The 19,088-nt window shown below is 41.7% G+C and overlaps 1 protein-coding gene across 6 annotated transcripts in view; it reads left to right on the forward strand.

Moving 5' to 3' along the window:
• The window catches only part of arhgap9 (Rho GTPase activating protein 9), a 160,925-nt gene that overhangs the window by 84,105 nt on the left and 57,732 nt on the right, over positions 1-19,088 (forward strand). The gene's annotated exons all lie outside the window — the stretch shown is intronic.

Here is a 19,088-nt window from a genome sequence, read left to right on the forward strand (position 1 = left end):
CATACTTATTTTACGGAATTCGGTCAATTTTTTTTTCACTTTATCCAATTACGCATGCAAGTGACTTGGAGCCACATTGGAGCCACATTGGGACCTGTGCCCGTTTATACTGCAGTCTGATAAAGATCACATTTTACTTGTTGGGAGAAAAAACTGTTGAAAAATCCGATTTCGAAAAAATGTGATTAAAAAAACAAATTTAAAAAATCTGATTTGTCCACTTTGGTCTGCAGTGTAAACATAGTCCAAGTGAACGAGTGATGGATACACAAAAATTTAAGGATGTGGAGGCTGCTTTGATAAATTTACTTTTTTGTTTCCCTCAACCTGAAACCAATCAATATATGCTAGAGTGGGTTTGGGTTAGTTTTTGCCTCATCCTTCACTTAAATCTAGATCTGAACAATCCAAGTCAAAGACTAAATCTGGCCAACCTGAATCTATGAGCATGAACTGATGAAGTCTGCTCGGATGTGAGGCGAACAATCTTCCAAGACAAACCAATCGGTCCGGTTGTGATCGATTGTATTCCCTGAGGTGAGTAAAATTCATTTAAATAAACCACCCCCACTCCTTAATGTGTCAGTCACACACATGATTCTCACAGGAATGAGGCAAAAACTAACCCAGACCCATTGTAGGTAGTAGTGTTGTAATAATACCAATATTTTGGTGCCGGTACTAAAATAATTTCAATACTTTTGAAAAAAAAGGCATTTATTGGCTTAATTTTAACAAAAACATATTATGGTACATGAAACATGTTTTTTATTGCAGCTAAGTCCTTAAATTAAAGATTCAAGATTCCAGATTGTTTATTGTCATATGCACAGTTAAACAGACAGTTTGCCGTACAATGAAAATCTTTCTTTGCTAGTCCACCCTTCAACAAGTCACACGGTACTTAGCTAAAAATAAAAATAAAAAATAAAAATGTGTATACAAGGCACAGTAAGTAACATAACATTATTGCACATTCTGATTGACAGTCAACAGTATAAATATGGAGGTGACCTTGTGTCACAGCAGCAGTTAAAGTGTCTTTAGTGATCAAAGGTGAAAGGTGTCTACAGTGATGGTTCACAGTTCGGGGGTGGTCAAGGTAGCTGTCTTTCGTTCAAAAAGAAAAAAGTAAAAATGGGGGGTGGGAGCTAGCATTCACAAGATAGCATTCACAAGCCTGATGGCCTGTGGGTAGAAACTGTTTGAGAGTCTCGTAGTCCTGGATTTCAGGCTCTTGTATCGTCTGCCTGATGGTAGGAGGCTGAAGAGACTGTGCTGGGGGTGTGTACTGTCCTTTAGGATGTTGTGTGCTTTCCTGGTGGCCCTGGTAGAGTACATCTCCTGTAGTGAGGGGAATGCTGCTCCTGATATCTACTGAGCAGTGGACCGGTTCTGCCGGTAGGCAAACTGTAGAGGGCCCAATGTGTTTGGGATGGTCTTCTTGATGTGTGACATGACTATCTTCTCGAAGCACTTCGTCACTATTTGGGTGAGTGCAACAGGGCGATAGTCATTCAGACAGGTCACAGTGTTTTTCTTTGGCAGGGGCATGATGATGGTGGTCTTGAAGCAGGTGGGCACAACAGCTTGTGCTAGTGACCAGTTGTATATGTCAGCAAGTACGTCAGCCATCTCTGATGAACACACCCTGAGGGCCTGGCCAGGGGTGTTGTCTGGGTGGGTTTGTTCTCCTCAGAACTGTACATACCTCTGCTGTTGTAACAGTGAGTGGTGGGTCCTGCGTGCGCTCTGTAGTCAAAACCCTTCTCTGTTGGTTGGTGTTGAGGACCTCGAAGCAGGCGTAGAACTCATTCAGCTCAACTGGCAGTGAGCGTTGGCTGTTTGTTTCAAAAAAGGCTAAAGCTCTCTGATAAAGAAACTCAGTAGAAATTGGGTATTTTTGTGAGGTCCTTAGCTCAGGTGTAGTCCTTTACTAATATGTAAAGAAGACAAGACGTTTCGCAGCCAAGTGTGAAGCGACTGGGATGGGAATCGGCACCTCCAAGACCGAGTCCATGGTTCTCGGCCGGAAAAGGGATGGAGTGCCATCTCAGGGTTGGCGAGGAGACCCTGCCCCAAGTGGAGGAGTTCAAGTGTCTCAGAGTCTTGTTCACGAGTGAGGGACGAGTGGATTGTGAGATCGACAGGCGGATCGGTGCGGCGTCTTCAGTAATGCGGACGCTTTATCGATCCGTTGTGGTGAAGAAGGAGCTGAGCCGAAAGACAAACCTCTCAATTTATCTACGTTCCCATCCTCACCTATGGTCATGAGCTTTGGGTTATGACCGAAAGGACAAGGTCACGGGTACAAGCGGCCGAAATGAGTTTCCTCCGCCGGGTGGCGGGGCTCTCCCTTAGAGATAGGGTGAGAAGCTCTGCCATCCGGGAAGAGCTCAAAGTAAAGCCGCTGCTCCTCCACATGGAGAGGAGCCAGATGAGGTGGTTCGGGCATCTGGTCAGGATGCCACCCGAACGCCTCCCTAGGGAGGTGTTTAGGGCACGTAGTAGTAGGAGGCCAGGGAGAAGACCCAGGACACGTTGGGAAGACTATGTCTCCCGGCTGGCCAGGGAACGCCTCAGGATCCCCCAGGAGGAGCTGGACCAAGTGGCTGGGGAGAGGGAAGTCTGGGCTTCCCTGCTTAAGTTGCTGCTCCCGTGGAAGTAGAAGAGGATGACATGTTGAACGCAATCAATACATGCTCCCAAGATGCCTGCTGTACACAGAAGGTGCTAAATTTGCTTTCTTTCCAAAAAAGGAGGAGGGGGTTTAAACTCCAACGATTTGACTGCGATGTCCCACAAAATCGAATCTTGGACTATTGGAAACACCCCTATTGTGCATCGTGGTCTTTACTCAGGTTCAACTTGAATTTTTAGTCAGATTAGGCTTTACTCATAGAATTGAACTTTAATTATTAAAGTCATGTGTGTGCTTAAGTGTGTCCATTTTCCTGTAGAAGCATTCCTTTCGGGCTTTTTTATAAAGGTGCACAAAAAACGATTCACATCCTAATTGCGGTTCCCTTGATTCTAAATTGACTACAAATAATAAAGAAGCACTGCTATTGAGGCCGAAATGAGTTTCCTCAGAAGGGTGGCTGGCATATCCCTTAGAGATCGAGTGAGAAGTTCAGTCGCTGTTCCTTCGCTTGGAAAGGAGCCAGCTTAGGTGGTTCGGGCATCTCCTGCAGATGCCTCACCAGTGTCTCCCTAGGGAGGTCCTCGTTGCAAGTCCCACTGGGAGAAGAACCCGGGGCAGGGTTTTCTTTTTTATTTGTCATAAAAAAGGGAAGTTTTTGTCATGAAAAGGGTAGTTTTTTTTGGGTTGGTGCACTAACTGTAAGTGTATCTTGTGTTTTTTATGTTGATTTAATATAGATAATAAAAAATAATCTGCGGCCCGGTGGTTGGGGACCACTGGTCTACATAACATGTGATGGTGGTTCTTTGCTCAAAATGTTGCATCATCTTCAATTCGCTTTCTGACAGTATCTTCTGCATGCGCCGTTTTGTGGGCGGGTCTTATTTATGTACCTCCACTTGGACAACATCTTCTCCCCATCATCTTTGTTGTAGCGGTGTAGCGTGCAAGGAGGGGAGTGGAAGATTTCTCAAAAGATGGAGCTAACTGTTTCAATGACATTCAGACTACTTCAATCAATAACGGAGCAGCATCTCCTCATCCGTGGTTCACTCGTGCAACAACAACGCCCGAAATGTGTCCCGTGAAAAACCGTCCAACCGGAACTGTCTAATAACTAAAGTTCTTTGGGTGAATAATGTAAACTCGCTACGCTGGTATGATTTACTGCTTTCATGGCAAGTTTAAAAAGAAGAAGCCTATCGACTACAAAGGCGGACACACACAATTTACTAGGATTTATGCAGATCCCAAATACAGATCAGCAGGTACCAGAAGGTAATAAAAGTTGCTTGTGCATACAATTTTGTGAAACAAAACGCCAGATAATATGTCTTACCTTATACACACACCATAATAATACTCCTATGTTGAAGCACAGTACGGTGTGGCTTCATAGTTTCCAAAGTCCAACTAAAACATTTTGATAGATTTTCCATTATATTTTCCATGGAACATATAACATTTCGCTGTTGTTTACTTGAGTCATAATGCAGTCTGCATGTTTCTCTTATGTGTGACTGCCATCTACTGGTCACACTTATCATTACACCATGTACCAAATAAAATAGCTTTGCGATCGGGAAGCACAACCAGAATCTTACTGTACATTCGGTTATAAGGCGCACTGTCTAGTTTTGAGGAAATTAAACGATTTTAAGTGCGCCTTATAGTCTGAAAAATACGGTAGTAGTAATATTGTGTTTCAACTTGTGAAGCCATTGTTAGGCTGGCATCCAGAGGGCACGGAAGCTCCGGAGTAGCACTGTGCACCAGATTAAAAATGAAGCAGGCTAAATTAAAAAGAGAGGGATTACATTCCTGTGGGGGCCCCATCATTGGAGACAATTTTTTTTCATTTATAAACAGCCTCTGGGACACACTTGCATGTTTTTGGCGGATTAATCTCTGGAGAGAATAACCAGGTGATACACTATATTGCCAAAAGTATTTGGCCACCTGCCTCGACCTACATATGAACTTGAAGTGCCATCCCATTCCTAACCCATAGGGTTCAATGTGATGTGGGTCCACCTTTTGCAGCTATTTCAGCTTCAACTCTTCTGGGAAGGCTGTCCACAAGGTTGCGGAGTGTGTTTATAAGAATTTTTGACCATTCTTCCAAAAGCACATTGGTGGGGGCACACACTGATGTTGGTGGAGAAGGCCTGGCTCTTAGTCTCCGTTCTTATTCATCCCAAAGATGTTCGATCGGGTTCAGGTCAGGCCAGTCAAGTTCATCCACACCAGACTCTGGCATCCATGTCTTTATGAGCTTTGATTTGTGCTCTGGTGCACAGTCATGTTGGAAGGAGAAGGGGCCCGCTCCAAACTGTTCCCACAAGGCTGGGAGCATTGAATTGTCCAAAAATGTTTTGGTAACCTGCAGCATTCCTAGTTCATTTCACTGGATTTAAGGGGCCAAGCCCAACTCCTGAAAAACAACCCCACACCAAAATTCCTTCTCTACCAAATTTCACACTCTGCACAATGCAATCCGAAATATAGCGTTCTCCTGGCAACCTCCAAACCCAGAATGGTCCATCAGATTACCAGAGGAAAAGTGTGATTCATCAGTCCAGAAAAGGTGTCTCCACTGTTCTAGAGTCCAGTGGCGACGTGCTTTACACCACTGCATCCCATTGGACATGGTGATGTATGGCTTAGATGCAGTTGGCCGGCCATGGAAACCCATTCCATGATGCTCTCTGGGTACTGTACGTGGGCTAATTGGAAGGTCACATGAAGTTTGGAACTCTGTAGCAACTGACTGTGCAGAAAGTTTTTGGACTATGCACTGAAGCATCCACTGACCCCTCTCTGTCAGTTTATGTGGCCCACCACTTGGTTGCTGAGTTGCTGTTGTTCCCAAACTCTTCACTTTTCTTATAATAAAGTTGACTTTGGAATATTTAGGAGCGAGGAAATTTCTCAACTGGATTTGTTGCACAGGTGGCATCCTATGACGACTGGAAATCATTGAGAGCGGCCTATTCTTTCACACATGTTAGTAGTAACAGTCTCCATGCCTAAGTGCTAGATTTTATACACCTGTGGCCAGGCCAAGCTATTAGGACACCTGTATCTCCGATTCTTCAGATGGAGAGAGTGAACTTCATTCAAAAAGCAAAATATTCTGGCTAAAACAAAACCTTCATGACCTTGCAGATGCTTCCACCGGCTTCAAACTTAATTCATTCATGTCCCCCTTTTTTTTCTGCTTGCGAGGCTTTCAAAGGGAATTTGGACACTTTATTGTGTCCTATAGGCTGAAAGGGAGCATCGGCATTGACATCGATGTGCCAAAAGCGTCACAGAGATTGTTCTAAACGAGCATTTAGCATCTGGAGCTTGCATCAGCCTTGCGTTTGTATTTCACAGCTAATAACGCTCATCAAACATAGATGTATATGACACCAAATACACAAGATCAAAGGCACCACTCCCCTGTCAAGGTAGTGTGAGGTGCGTTCCCTTGACCTACATGTGTCACTTTACATTCTGCACTACATGGGGAAACTGAGCAGGTTCACCACACTAGGACAGGACTTGATCATAATAATTAGAATTCATAGTTAACTTTCTTATAGTTGCATACCCGATTCAATACTCACATGGAGATACCAGCGTTTGAATTTGGACAATGCTGATGCCTGCTCTTTGTTTCGTTTTCCGGTTCCAAACGATTACCGTTCTTTAAACCGGTGAAGTTTTCACGTTGTGTAAATGGTAAATAAAAGGAGAATACAATGATTTGCAAATCCTTTTCAACTTATATTCAACTGATTAGACTGCAGGACAAGATGTTTCAGGTTCACACTGAGAAAATTCATGTTTATTTGCAAATAATCACAAACTTAGAATTTAACGGTAGCAACACATTGCAACTCAGTGTTCTTCTTCCTCCAAACACGACGAGTTGAGTTTATACCAAAATGGATACATGGATGATACAGCAGAGGATTGGGAGAATGTCATGTGGTCAGATAAAACCAAAATAGAGCTTTTTGGTATAAACTCAACTCGTCGTGTTTGGAGGAAGAAGAATACACAGTTGCATCCCAAGAACACCACACCTACTGTGAAGCATGGGGGTGGAAACATCATGCGTTGGGGCTGTTTTTCTGCTAAGGGGACAGGACGATTGATCCGTGTTAAGGAAAGAATGAATGGGCCCATGTTTTGTGAGATTTTGAGCCAAAACATCCTTTAATCAGTGAGAGCTTTGAATGGTTGACCAAATACTTATTTTACACCATAATTTATAAATAAATTATTTAAAATTCCTACAATGTGAATTCCTGGATTTTTTTTCACATTCTGTCCGTCACAGTTGAAGTGTACATATGATGAAAATTACAGACCTCTGTCATCATTTTAAGTGGGAGAATTTGCACAATCGGTGGCTGACTACATACTTTTTTGCCCCACTGTATATGTTTCCCTCTGTGTCAAGGCATCGTTGTTTTGCAACTGCTTGCTCCAAAACAACCGTGGATCCCTTAGTCATAACAAACAATCAAAACATTTTGTTGAATGGTTGGAGCGACCAAAAATTCAACTTTCCCCTATATATGCTCAGCAGTGGTTCAGAGGCTTTTAGATAGACTTTCTTTTTGGACTAAAACAGACACAAAATATGGTATAAAGGTCAGAAATTCCACTACATGGTCTTTCCTTTTAACAACACTCAGTAAAGGTTTGAGAACTGAGGAGTCAAATTTTTTAAGTGGAATTATTTCAGATTGTTGCTTGATGTATAGCTTAAGTTGTTCAACAGTCTCCCTTCTGATATTTTAGCCTTCATATTGCACCACACGTTTTCAATGTTTGCACTACAGGCAGGCCAGTCTAGTACCCACACTTTTTTACTATGAAGCCACGGTGTTTTAACATGTGGCTTGACATTGTCTTTCTGAAATAAGCAGGTAACGTTGCATGGATGGCAACATATGTTGCTTCAAAACCTGTATATACCTTTCAGCATTAATGGTGCCTTCACAGATGTGTAAGTTACCCATGCCTTGGGCACTAATACACCCCTATACCATCACAGATGCTGCTTTTCCACTTTGCGCCTAGAACAGTCCAAATTCTTCTTTTCCTCCTTGGTCCAGAGGATCTTACGTCCACAGTTTCCAAATATAATTTGAAATGTGGACTCGTCAGACCACAGAACACTTTTCCACTTTGCATCGGTCCATCTTAGATGAGCTGCGGCCCATCAAAGCGTTTCTGGGTGTTGTTGATAAATGGCTTTCACTTTGCATGGTGGGGTTTTACCTTGCACTTACAGATGTAGCAACAAACTGTAGTTACTGACAGTGGTTCTCTGAAGTCTTCTTGAGCCTATATGGTGATATCCTTCACACAGTGATGTCACTTTTTAATGCAGTACAAAAAACTACTAACCCCCAAATCCTCCACACGACACCTTCGCTCCAAACAGGCTAACCTCCTCCAACCTCCAAGGACAAAGCTATGAACTATGGGAGACCGGGCTTTCTGCTCCGCCGCTCCCTGTCGGAGGAACGGTCTCCCTGGATGCTTTTAAAAAAGGCTTTAAAATCCTTATTTAAAAAACAAAACAAAAACAGCCTTTTTATAGATGTATGCATACTAGTTTTAGCTATTAGGCTGTTCTAGTTTTTATTTGTTATTTTATTATCTTTTTACTATTATTATTATTATTATTGTTATTATTATTATTTTTAATACACTGTTGCAATTATGAGGTTGTTTGCTCTATGTAAAGTTCTTTTTTTTAAATTTTTACATATTATTATTATTATTATTACTGGCTGAGGGATCAGAGGTCCGTAATATCATGGCTTACATGCAGTGATTTCTCCAGATTCTCTCAACCTTTTAAAGATAGTTGATGATATACAATATGTCCATTGTTGCCCAAATAACAAGCCCTGGATCACCAGCCAGCTAAAGGTGCTGCTGAATAAAAAAATGCTAGCCTTCAGATCTGGTGATCGGGACGAGTTGAGGAGGATACAGTGGCAGCTTAAAGTTCAGCTGCAAGAAGGAAAATGTGCCTACAGAAGGAAGCTAGAGGCTAAACTCCAACTGAACAACACTCGTGATGTGTGGAAGGGCATGAAAACCATCACGGGCTTCAACAACAAAGCGGCATGAAAACCATCACGGGCTTCAACAACAAGGCCAAACTGCTGGATGGGGCTGTAGATACAGTATAGAGCCAATGAGCTGAATTTGTTTTTGAATAGATTTTGCAATGCATCCCCTACGGGCCCTCCCCCCACTATTCTACTATACTACTACATTTAGTCTAAATCTGAATATTACAGAGCGCAGATGGTGAAATCCATGAATTCTTTGCAATAACTGCTTGAGAAAGGTTGTTCTTCAACAATTTGTTCAGCCATTTGTTGACAAAGAGGTGACGCTCGCCCCGTTTTTGTTTGTGAATGGTTGAGCATTTAATGGAAGCTGCTTTTATACCCAATCGTGGCACCCACCTGCAGAGGTGGGTAGTAACGCGCTACATTTACTCCGTTACATTTACTTGAGTAACTTTTGGGATAAATTGTACTTCTACGAGTAGTTTTTATGCAACATACTTTTACTTTTACTTGAGTATATGTATAGAGAAGAAACACTACTTTTACTCCGCTCCATTTATCTACATTCAGCTCCCTACTCGCTACTTTTTTTTTATCGATCTGTTAATGTTTGTTTTGGTTTATGACAGAGCATCAAAGCAGGATATGCATGCCTGCGTTTCACCAATCACATGCAATCACTGGTGACGTTGGACCAATCAAACAGAGCCAGGCGGTCACATGACCCGACTTAAACAAGTTGAAAAACTTATTGGGGTGTTACCATTGTACGGAATATGTACTGTACTGTAAAATCAACTAATACAAGTTTCAATCACTCAATCAATCAATCAAATCAATGAACTGAGCCCTTGGTGCTGTTAAGTTATTGTGGCTCAATGTGCCATTTTTTTTATTTTTTTTTATTTTAATGTAGTATTATTTAATATATATTATTGTTTTAGTTGCTTAAGAGATATTCCTGGCTCTGAATTTGCTCATTGCTATTTTTATGTTTTTGTGCATTATTTGTTGCCGTAATCAGGTTACTCATCAGTTACTCAGTACTTGAGTAGTTTTTTCACAACATACTTTTTACTTTTACTCAAGTAAATATTTGGGTGACTACTCCTTACATTTACTTGAGTAATAACTCTCTAAAGTAACAGCACTCTTACTTGAGTACAATTTCTGGCTACTCTACCCACCTCTGCTTACTTAGTAGGATATGTACAGCCAGCAGAGAACATAGTGAGTTCAGATAGCAGAAGAGCAAGTAAATACATTAGAAGTACATTTGATTATCTACATTAGGTTATTTACAATCTGGGGAGATGGGATGTAAATGGAGGAGGGTATTAGTAAAGGGTTGAAGTTGCCTGGAGGTGTTGTTTTAGAGCGGTTTTGAAGGAATATAGAGATGCACTTACTTTTACACCTGTTGGGAGTGCATTCCACATTGATGTGGCATAGAAAGAGAATGAGTTAAGACCTTTGTTAGATCAGAATGTGGGTTTAACGTGGTTTGTGGAGCTCTCCTTGGTGTTGTGGTTATGGCGGTCATTTACGTTAAGGAATTAGTTTGACATGTACTTTGGTATCAGGGAGATGTAGCGGATTTTATAGACTAGGCTCAGTGCAAGTTGTTTTACTCTGTCCTCCACCCTGAGCCAGCCCACTTTGGAGAAGTGGGTTGGAGTGAGGTGTGATCTGGGGTGGAGGTCTAAAAGTAACCGGACTAGCTTGTTCTGGGATGTTTGGAGTCTAGATTTGAGGGTTTTGGAGGTGCTGGGGTACTAGGAGGTGCAAGCGTAATCGACAAAGTGAAGGACGTTGGATGGTGGAGGTGGGGTGTGGGATTTGGGGGTTGGGGTATCAGTGCGTGGCGTATATTTTTTGTGGATGCATGTGTGTGTGTAAGCCTGCCGCGTGTCTCTGTTCCGCGGTCTTGATGCCATACAATCCAAAGTCCACAACAACAGGTGTGTGTCCAAGAGAGACAAAAAGGGAGTTTGTTGTGAGTTCGCCACACTGTCCTTGGGGAGAGTCTCGAAGCCAGGGAAACAATCCAAGTTAGAATGTTTTGTACGCGAGTGAAAATAAAATGAGCTTTTCACTCTCAATTGTCTATGACTGGTCCTCAAATTCATCCTGCAGGGCAGACAGTCCGATGTTATCCAAATCACAAGAGTGTCCACAGTTCTTCCCGCATCCTCCAATCATTTGTGGCGGCTTTGGAGTACTTTGAAGACTGCCAGCAACTTCCAATTTGTGGACAAACCAGAGCAACGCTTACTCCAATCAGCAGATGTCCTGTTGTCATAATTCCCAGTAGGTGGATATCTTCACGTCCTCGACTGGAAGGGTCGCCAGGCACGCGGCACTCCTTCTTCTCCAAAGAGTTCGTGGGAGAAGACCAACCCAAGATCTTGTCAATTTCGTTGAGGCCAGTTAAATAGTTCCAATGTTTAGATTTGGAGACCAGTGCAAAAAGAGGCAACAAGAAAATTAAGACAAGACAAGACCACGAAGCAAACAGGAGAGTTAAGGGAGAGGGAAGGGTAGCGTCCGCCCTCGATGAGCGCCAGTGAGAAAATGTTTTTCTACACCCGATTAATCGGAATGTTCACAGCTGATTCTTATCGGCTGAAGCAGGCTGCTACCGACGCAGCCAAACTGCTCACTTTATCAAACCATATATCCGGTCGAATCGGATTAAAGTTAAAGTTAAAGTACCAATGATTGCCACACACACACAAGGTGTGGCGAAATTATTCCCTGCATTTGACCCATAGCTCTTGATCACCCACTGGGTGGGGAGGGGAGCAGTGAGTAATAAATCTCTAAAGTAACAGTACTCTTACTTGAGTACAATTTCTGGCTACTCTACCCATCTCTGCCCACCTGTTTTCAATTAGCCTGTTCACCTGTGGGATGTTCCAAATAAGTCTTTGATGAGCATTCCTCAACTTCCTCAGTCTTTTCAACTTTGCCCTTAGAACAATCCGGATGGTTATTTTCCTCGTTTTATTTGGACGACACGACGTCCACAGTTTCCAAAACAATTTGAAATGTGGACTCGTCAGACCACAGAACACTTTTCCACTTTGCATCAGTCCTTCTTAGATGAGCTCGGGCACAGCACTTGTGCCTGTTTTTTTTTAAACATGTTGCAGGCACCACATTCCAAATGAGCTAATATTTGCAAGAAATAAACTTTCTCAGTGTGAACATGAAATATCTTGTCTTTGCAGTCTATTCTATTGAATATAAGTTGAAAAGGATTTGCAAATCATTGTATTCTGTTTTTATTTACCATTTACACAACGTGACAACTTCACTGCTTTTCGGGGTTGTACAATTAGAAGCGTTTGATTTTAGGGGAGGTTGATATCGTCCGGATGAATTTTTGCTTTATATCCTGTGAGAATATTGTGTGTGACTGTGGCATTGAGGAGTGCTATTAGGTTAATTAATCCATTACTACCTGCAGTGTGCTTGAACAACCACTGGGTATTATCTGTGAGCAGATAATACTGTATCATCTCTTTCTCCTTTGGACCTATCTCGTCTCTACATAGAGGAAACACAATTTTTCATTAATTTTTTACTCACACTTTAAGTGGGCGATGAGTCAAAAACTAGTCCAGACACCTTTGACATGCACTATATTGGCAAAAGTATTTGGCCACCTGCCTTGACTCACATATGAACTTAAATGATAAATGATAAATGGGTTGTACTTGTATAGCGCTTTTCTACCTTCAAGGTACTCAAAGCGCTTTGACACTACTTCCACATTTACCCATTCACACACACATTCACACACTGATGGAGGGAGCTGCCATGCAAGGCGCCAACCAGCACCCATCAGGAGCAAGGGTGAAGTGTCTTGCTCAGGACACAACGGACGTGATGAGGTTGGTTCTAGGTGGGATTTGAACCAGTGACCCTCGGGTTGCGCACGGCCACTCTTCCACTGCGCCACGCCGTCCCTTGAAGTGTCATCCCATTCCTAACCCATAGGGTTCAATATGATGTGGGTCCACCTTTGCAGTTATTACAGCTTCAACTCTTCTGGGAAGGCTGTCCACAAGGTGGCGGAGTGTGTTTATAGGAATTTTCAACCATTCTTCCAAAGCAGGAAGGTGTGCATTCAGGAACACCACTAGCTACCAAGCCGCAAACCACAGTGTGACAATTACTCTAAGCACCATGAAGAGACTATTGAAAATAGCAATACAACATATCGTATTTCCTTGAATTGCCGCCGGGGCGCTAATTAATTTAAAACCTCTTCTCACTTCTGCGCTTACCAAAGGCATGCGGTAAAAGTAAACATGCGCTAATTATTTTAAAACCTCTTTTCACTCCGGCACTTACCAAAGGTATGCAGTAAAAATTTGAGTGTGATGTAAGCTTGGACCTTAAATCCTACGGAATAGCTCTTAATATTCTTCCCCTTATGGGATTTCAAATTACCGGTATTGAAATCAGCCTCCTTCATTTTGAAAATGATGACAGGGGAAGTGTCACTCGTGACGTCACGAGTTTGACGAGGCGGTAATACTAAGCATGCGCTGATTATTTTGGGAAGCGAGTTTGACCCGGCAGTAATCCAAGGCAGGCGCATACTATATGCTCTGAGGCAATTCAAGGAAATACAATAAATACACTAGATTGCCAAAAATATTTGGCCACCTGCCTCGACTCAAATATGAACATAAATTGTCATACCATTCCTAACCCATATGGTTCAATATGATGTAGGTCCACCTTTTGCACCTGTTACAGCTTCAACTCTTCTAGGAAGGCTGTCCACAAGGTTGCGGAGTGCGTTTATAGGAATTTTTCCACCATTTTCTAAAAGCGCATTGGTGAGGTCACACACTGTTGTTGGTGGAGAAGGCCTGGCACTCAGTCTCCGTTCTAATTCATACCAAAGGTGTTCAATCCGGTTTGGGTCAGGACTCTGTGCAGGCCAGTCAAGTTCATCCACACCAGACGTTGTCATCCATATTCTGTATGGAACTTGCTTTGTGCACTGGTGCACAGTCATGTTAGAAGAGGAAGGGGCCTGCTACAGGAGTTGGGCTCCAGTGAAAGGAACTTTGAATGCTCTAGGGTACCAATACATTTTGGACAATTCCATGCTCCCAACCTTGTGGGAACAGATTAGAGCGGAACCCTTCCTCTTCCAACATGACTGTGCACCAGTGCACAAAGCAAGGTCCATACAGAATATGGATGACAAAGTCTGGTGTGGATGAACTTGACTGGCCTGCACAGAGTCCTGACCCGAACCGGCATTAACACCTTTGGGATGAATCAGAACGGAGACTGAGAGCTAGGCCTTCTCCACCAACATCAGTGTGGGACCTCACCAATGCGCTTTTAGAAAATGGTGGAAAAATTCCTATAAACGCACTCCGCAACCTTGTGGACAGCCTTCCCAGAAGAGTTGAAACTGTAACAGCTGCAAAAGGTGGACCCACATCATATTGAACCATATGGGTTAGGAATGGTATGACAATTCATGTCCATATGTGAGTCGAGGCAGGTGGCCAAATATTTTTGGCAATCTAGTCTACTTATGTTGTATTGCTATTTTCAATAGTCTCTTCATGGTGCTTAGAGTAATCATCACACTGTGGTTTGTGGTTTGGTAGCTAGTGGTGTTCCTGAATGCACACCTTCCTGCTTTGAGCTGCTGTTGTACAGTATATACTGATAAAAAAAAAAAAACACCAAAAAAACAGCTTCCCTCTAAAATGGGGAAGTAAGTGCCAGTGATCGAGGAAGGACAGACACAAAGTTTCTCCATGTTGACAAGAAACAGACACAAAAAGTGTCGCCGTGGCATGAAGGACACGCAGTTGAAGAAAGCCTGGATGCAAAGGAGAAAGAGTCTGGGCCTCTAACTTAGTGATGGGGGATGAGCACCTTTGCTGTAAGTTACTGTATCTAGATTTTTTTATTTTAAATTAGGCTCCTAAGTGGAATGTAATCGTTTTTAAATCTTTGTTTTTGGTTTCTCGCTTGAACCGTTTGGGATTGTATCCAAGCATGCATGTGTAGTTTTGGCGTACCACCACATTATATTTTTAGCAGCAGGATGTCCCCGCTACCGACTGAAAAAGTTGCTATGTCGCTTGAGTCGCTCCTCCATTTAGTCGTCATGCTGTTTTTTCACTTGTCTGCCCAGACCTCATACAGGCCTGGAATTTTAACTTTTTAAGGTCAAGGCAAGTATTGTCTTAAAGGAGGGCTCACATTGCCGGGCACCAAGGCAAACATTATTTAATTTCCAGGCAGGATCTATACACATATACTGTATATACATATATATATATATATATATATATATATATATATATATATATATATATATATATATATATATATATATATATATATAGTTGTGATCAGAATTATTTAACCCCCACACAATTTTGGTGTTTTAGCAAGATGGACATTGATTCCATATTTTGTTTATAGTCATATCAAATAAATATGTGTCAAATAGACAAATGCAACTTAAATTGTAACACTGTATTTTACAAAATAGCAAAAGAAGACATTTTTCTTAATATCTCATCGACAAAATGATTCAACCCCCTAGTTACATGCATCTTTAGTACTTAGTAGAACACCCTTTGGCAGTAATTACATCCTTCAAACGTGATACATAACCGGACACAAGCTTCTTGCAACGATCTACAGGTATTTTAGCACATTCCTCTTGGGCAAAGGCCTCCAGTTCATTCATATTCTTGGACTTGCATGCTGCAACTGCCTTCTTCAAGTCCCACCACAGGTTTTCTATAGAATTTAGGTCTGGCGACTGTGAAGGCCACTCCAGAGTCTTCCAGCCCTTCTTCTGCAACCACTCTGATGTTGATTTGGAGATATGTTTGGGATCGTTGTCCTGTTGGAAGGTCCAACGTCTCCCAAGCCTCAGCTTCGTCACTGACTTCATGACATTTGCAGCTAATATATCCTGGTAGGAAATAGAATTCATAATGCCTTGAACACGCTGGAGATTCCCGGTACCTCAGGCAGAGAAACAGCCCCAGAGCATGATTGACCCCCCACCATGCTTAACAGTAGGCCAGGTGTTCTTCTCTTTGTAAGCTTCATTTTTTCTCCTCCAGACATAACGTTGTTTCATAGGCCCAAAGAGTTCCAATTTTGTTTCATCACTCCATAGAACAGTTTCCCAAAACCTTTGGGCTTTGTCCAGATGATTTTTGACATACTGGAGTCTATTTTTCTTGTGCCTGTTAGTCAGAAGTGGGGTGCGCCTGGGGGTTCTGGCGTGGAGGCCTTCATCTCGTAGTGCGCGCCTTATTGTCTGGGACGAAACCTGCGTTCCCCCCTCTGCAATGTCCTGTTGTAGTTCCTCAGCGGGGGTTTTTCACCACTGTACGCTTCAAATACCGGACAGCAGTTGCACACAGCATCCCATTTCTACCACGCCCAGGTAGTGTTTCAACTGTGCCTTTAGCTTTAAACTTGCGAATTATGCTCCCAACTTTGTCTCTTTGAATGTGTAATGTCTTTGCTATTTTCTTATATCCATATCCTGTGTATATATATATATATATATATATATATATATATATATATATATATATATATATAATTATTTATTTATACAAACCCCGTTTCCATATGAGTTGGGAAATTGTGATTGATGTAAATATAAACGGAATACAATGATTTGCAGATCATTTTCAACCCATATTCAGTTCAATATGCTACAAAGACAACATATTTGATGTTCAAACTGATAAACTTTTTTTTTAGCAAATAATCATGAGGGTCACCACTTTGTAAGCAAATTGTCGAAAAGTTTTAGAACATTTCTCAACGAGCTATTGCAAGGAATTTAGGGATTTCACCATCTACGGTCCGTAAAACCATCAAAAAGTTCAGAGAATCTGGAGAAATCACTGCACGTAAGCGATGATATTACGGACTTTTGATCCCTCAGGCGGTACTGCATCAAAAACTGACATCAGTGTGTAAAGGATATCACCACGTGGACTCCGAAACACTTCATAAAACCACTGTCAGTAACTACATTTGGTCACTACATCTGTATGTGCAAGTTAAAACTGTACTATGCAAAGCCAAAGCCATTTATCAACAATATCCTGAAACGCCGCCGGCTTGGCTGGGCCCGAGCTCACCTGAGATGGACTGATGCAAAGTGGAAAGGTGTTCTGTGGTCTGACGAGTCCACATTTCAAATTGTATTTGGAGACAGAGCACGTGGTGTCCTCCAGAACAAAGAGGAAAATAACCTTTCGGATTGGTATAGGTGCAAAGTTCAAAAGCCAGCATCTGTGAGGTATGGGGGTGTATTAGTGCCCAAGGCATGGGTAATTTACGCATCTGTGAAGGCACCATTAAGGCTGAAAGGTCCATACAGGTTTTGGAGCAACATATGTTGTCATCCAAGCAACGTTATCATGGACGCCCCTGCTTATTTTAGCAAGACAAGTGTTACAAAAGCGTGGCTTCGTGAAAAAAAGAGTGCAGGTACTTTCCTGGCCCTCCTGCAGTCCAGACCTGTCTCCCATCGAAAATGTATGGCACATTATGAAGCGTAAAATACGTCAGGGGGGACCCCGGACTGTTGAACGACTGAAGCTCTACATAAAACAAGAATGGGAAAGATTTCCACTTTCAAAGCTTCAACAATTAATTTCCTCAGTTCCCAAACGTTTATTGAGTGTTGTCAAAAGAAAAGGTGATGTAACACAGTGGTGAATATGCACTTTCCCAACTACTATGGCACATGTTGCAGCCATGAAATTGTAAGTTAATTATTATTTGCAAAAAAAAAATAAAGTTTGAGTTTGAACATCAAATATCTTGTCATTGAAGTGCCTTCACTTGAATATGGGTTGAAAAGGATTTGCAGATCACTGTATTCCGTTGATATTTACATCTAACACAATTTCCTAACTCATATGGAAACGGGGTTTGTATATATATATATATATATATATATATATATATATATATATATATATTATATATATATATATATATATATATATATATATATATATATATATATATGTATATACAAAGATAGATAAAAATAGTGATCATTAATGAGATCTAGGGCTGCCAATTATGGCCAAAGTAATAGTTAAGATTATTGTTATCAATATTGAAATCATGATTATTGATTGTTAGATAAAGCAGTGTTGGGGTGTGAACGTAATGCCGTCAAAAGACTATAGATAAACATTATCCATATATTTATCTACAAATATTAGTTTTTTTAAATGTTTAACAACGGAGTTTTTTTTTTTTTTTTAATTGATATACATTTTATATGTAGATGTAGATGCTGCTGTATCGGGGACAGATATATTGAGATTTTGAGCAGAAATATGTCATATAGTAATTAAAGGCCTACTGAAATGAGATTTTCTTATTTAAACGGGGATAGCAGGTCCATTCTATGTGTCATACTTGATCATTTCGCGATGTTCCCATATTTTTGCTGAAAGGATTCAGTAGAGAACATCGACGATAAAGTTCGCAACTTTTGGTCGCTAATAAAAAAGCCTTGCCTGTACCGGAAGTAGGAGACGATGTGCGCGTTACGTCACGTGTTGTTGAGCTCCTCACATCCTCACATTGTTTACAGTCATAGCCACCAGCATGGAGAGCAATTCGGACCGAGAAAGCGACGATTTCCCCATTAATTTGAGCGAGGATGAGAGATTTGTGGATGAGGATAGTGAGTGAAGGACTAGAAAAAAAAGAAAAAAGGCGAGGGCAGTAGGAGCGAATCAGATGTTATTAGACACATTTACAAGGATAATTCTGGAAAATCCCTTATCTGCTTATTGTGTTACTAGTGTTTTAGTAAGATTATATGGCACCTGAAAGTCGGAGGGGTGTGGCAACGGGTGTGGTGACTGCCAGTGTCTCCGGTGGGAGGAGGTAAGAGGGTCCGCAACTTAAGGAGGAAGCAAGCTCCGCTCATGTCCACGGTAAGAGCCGACTTAGTACCACAATTTCCTCACCGAAACCTGCCGGTTGACATGTTGTCTGGAACCATGTTCGCTTGACCGCTCTGTTCCACACTAAAGCTTCACCTTCAGGAATGTAAACAAGGAAACACCGGCTGTGTTTTTGTTGCTAAAGGCAGCTGCAATACACCACTTCCCACCTACATCTTTCTTCTTTGACTTCTCCATTATTAATTGAACAAATTGCAAAAGATTCAGCAACACAGAAGTCCAGAATACTGTGTAATTATGCGAATAAATCAGACTACTTATAGCTTGGATCGGGCTGGTAAAAAAATGTCCGCTACAATCCGAGACGTTTTTAACAGG

Source organism: Nerophis ophidion, linkage group LG02, assembly GCF_033978795.1.
Source record: "Nerophis ophidion isolate RoL-2023_Sa linkage group LG02, RoL_Noph_v1.0, whole genome shotgun sequence".
Lineage (NCBI taxonomy): Eukaryota > Metazoa > Chordata > Actinopteri > Syngnathiformes > Syngnathidae > Nerophis > Nerophis ophidion.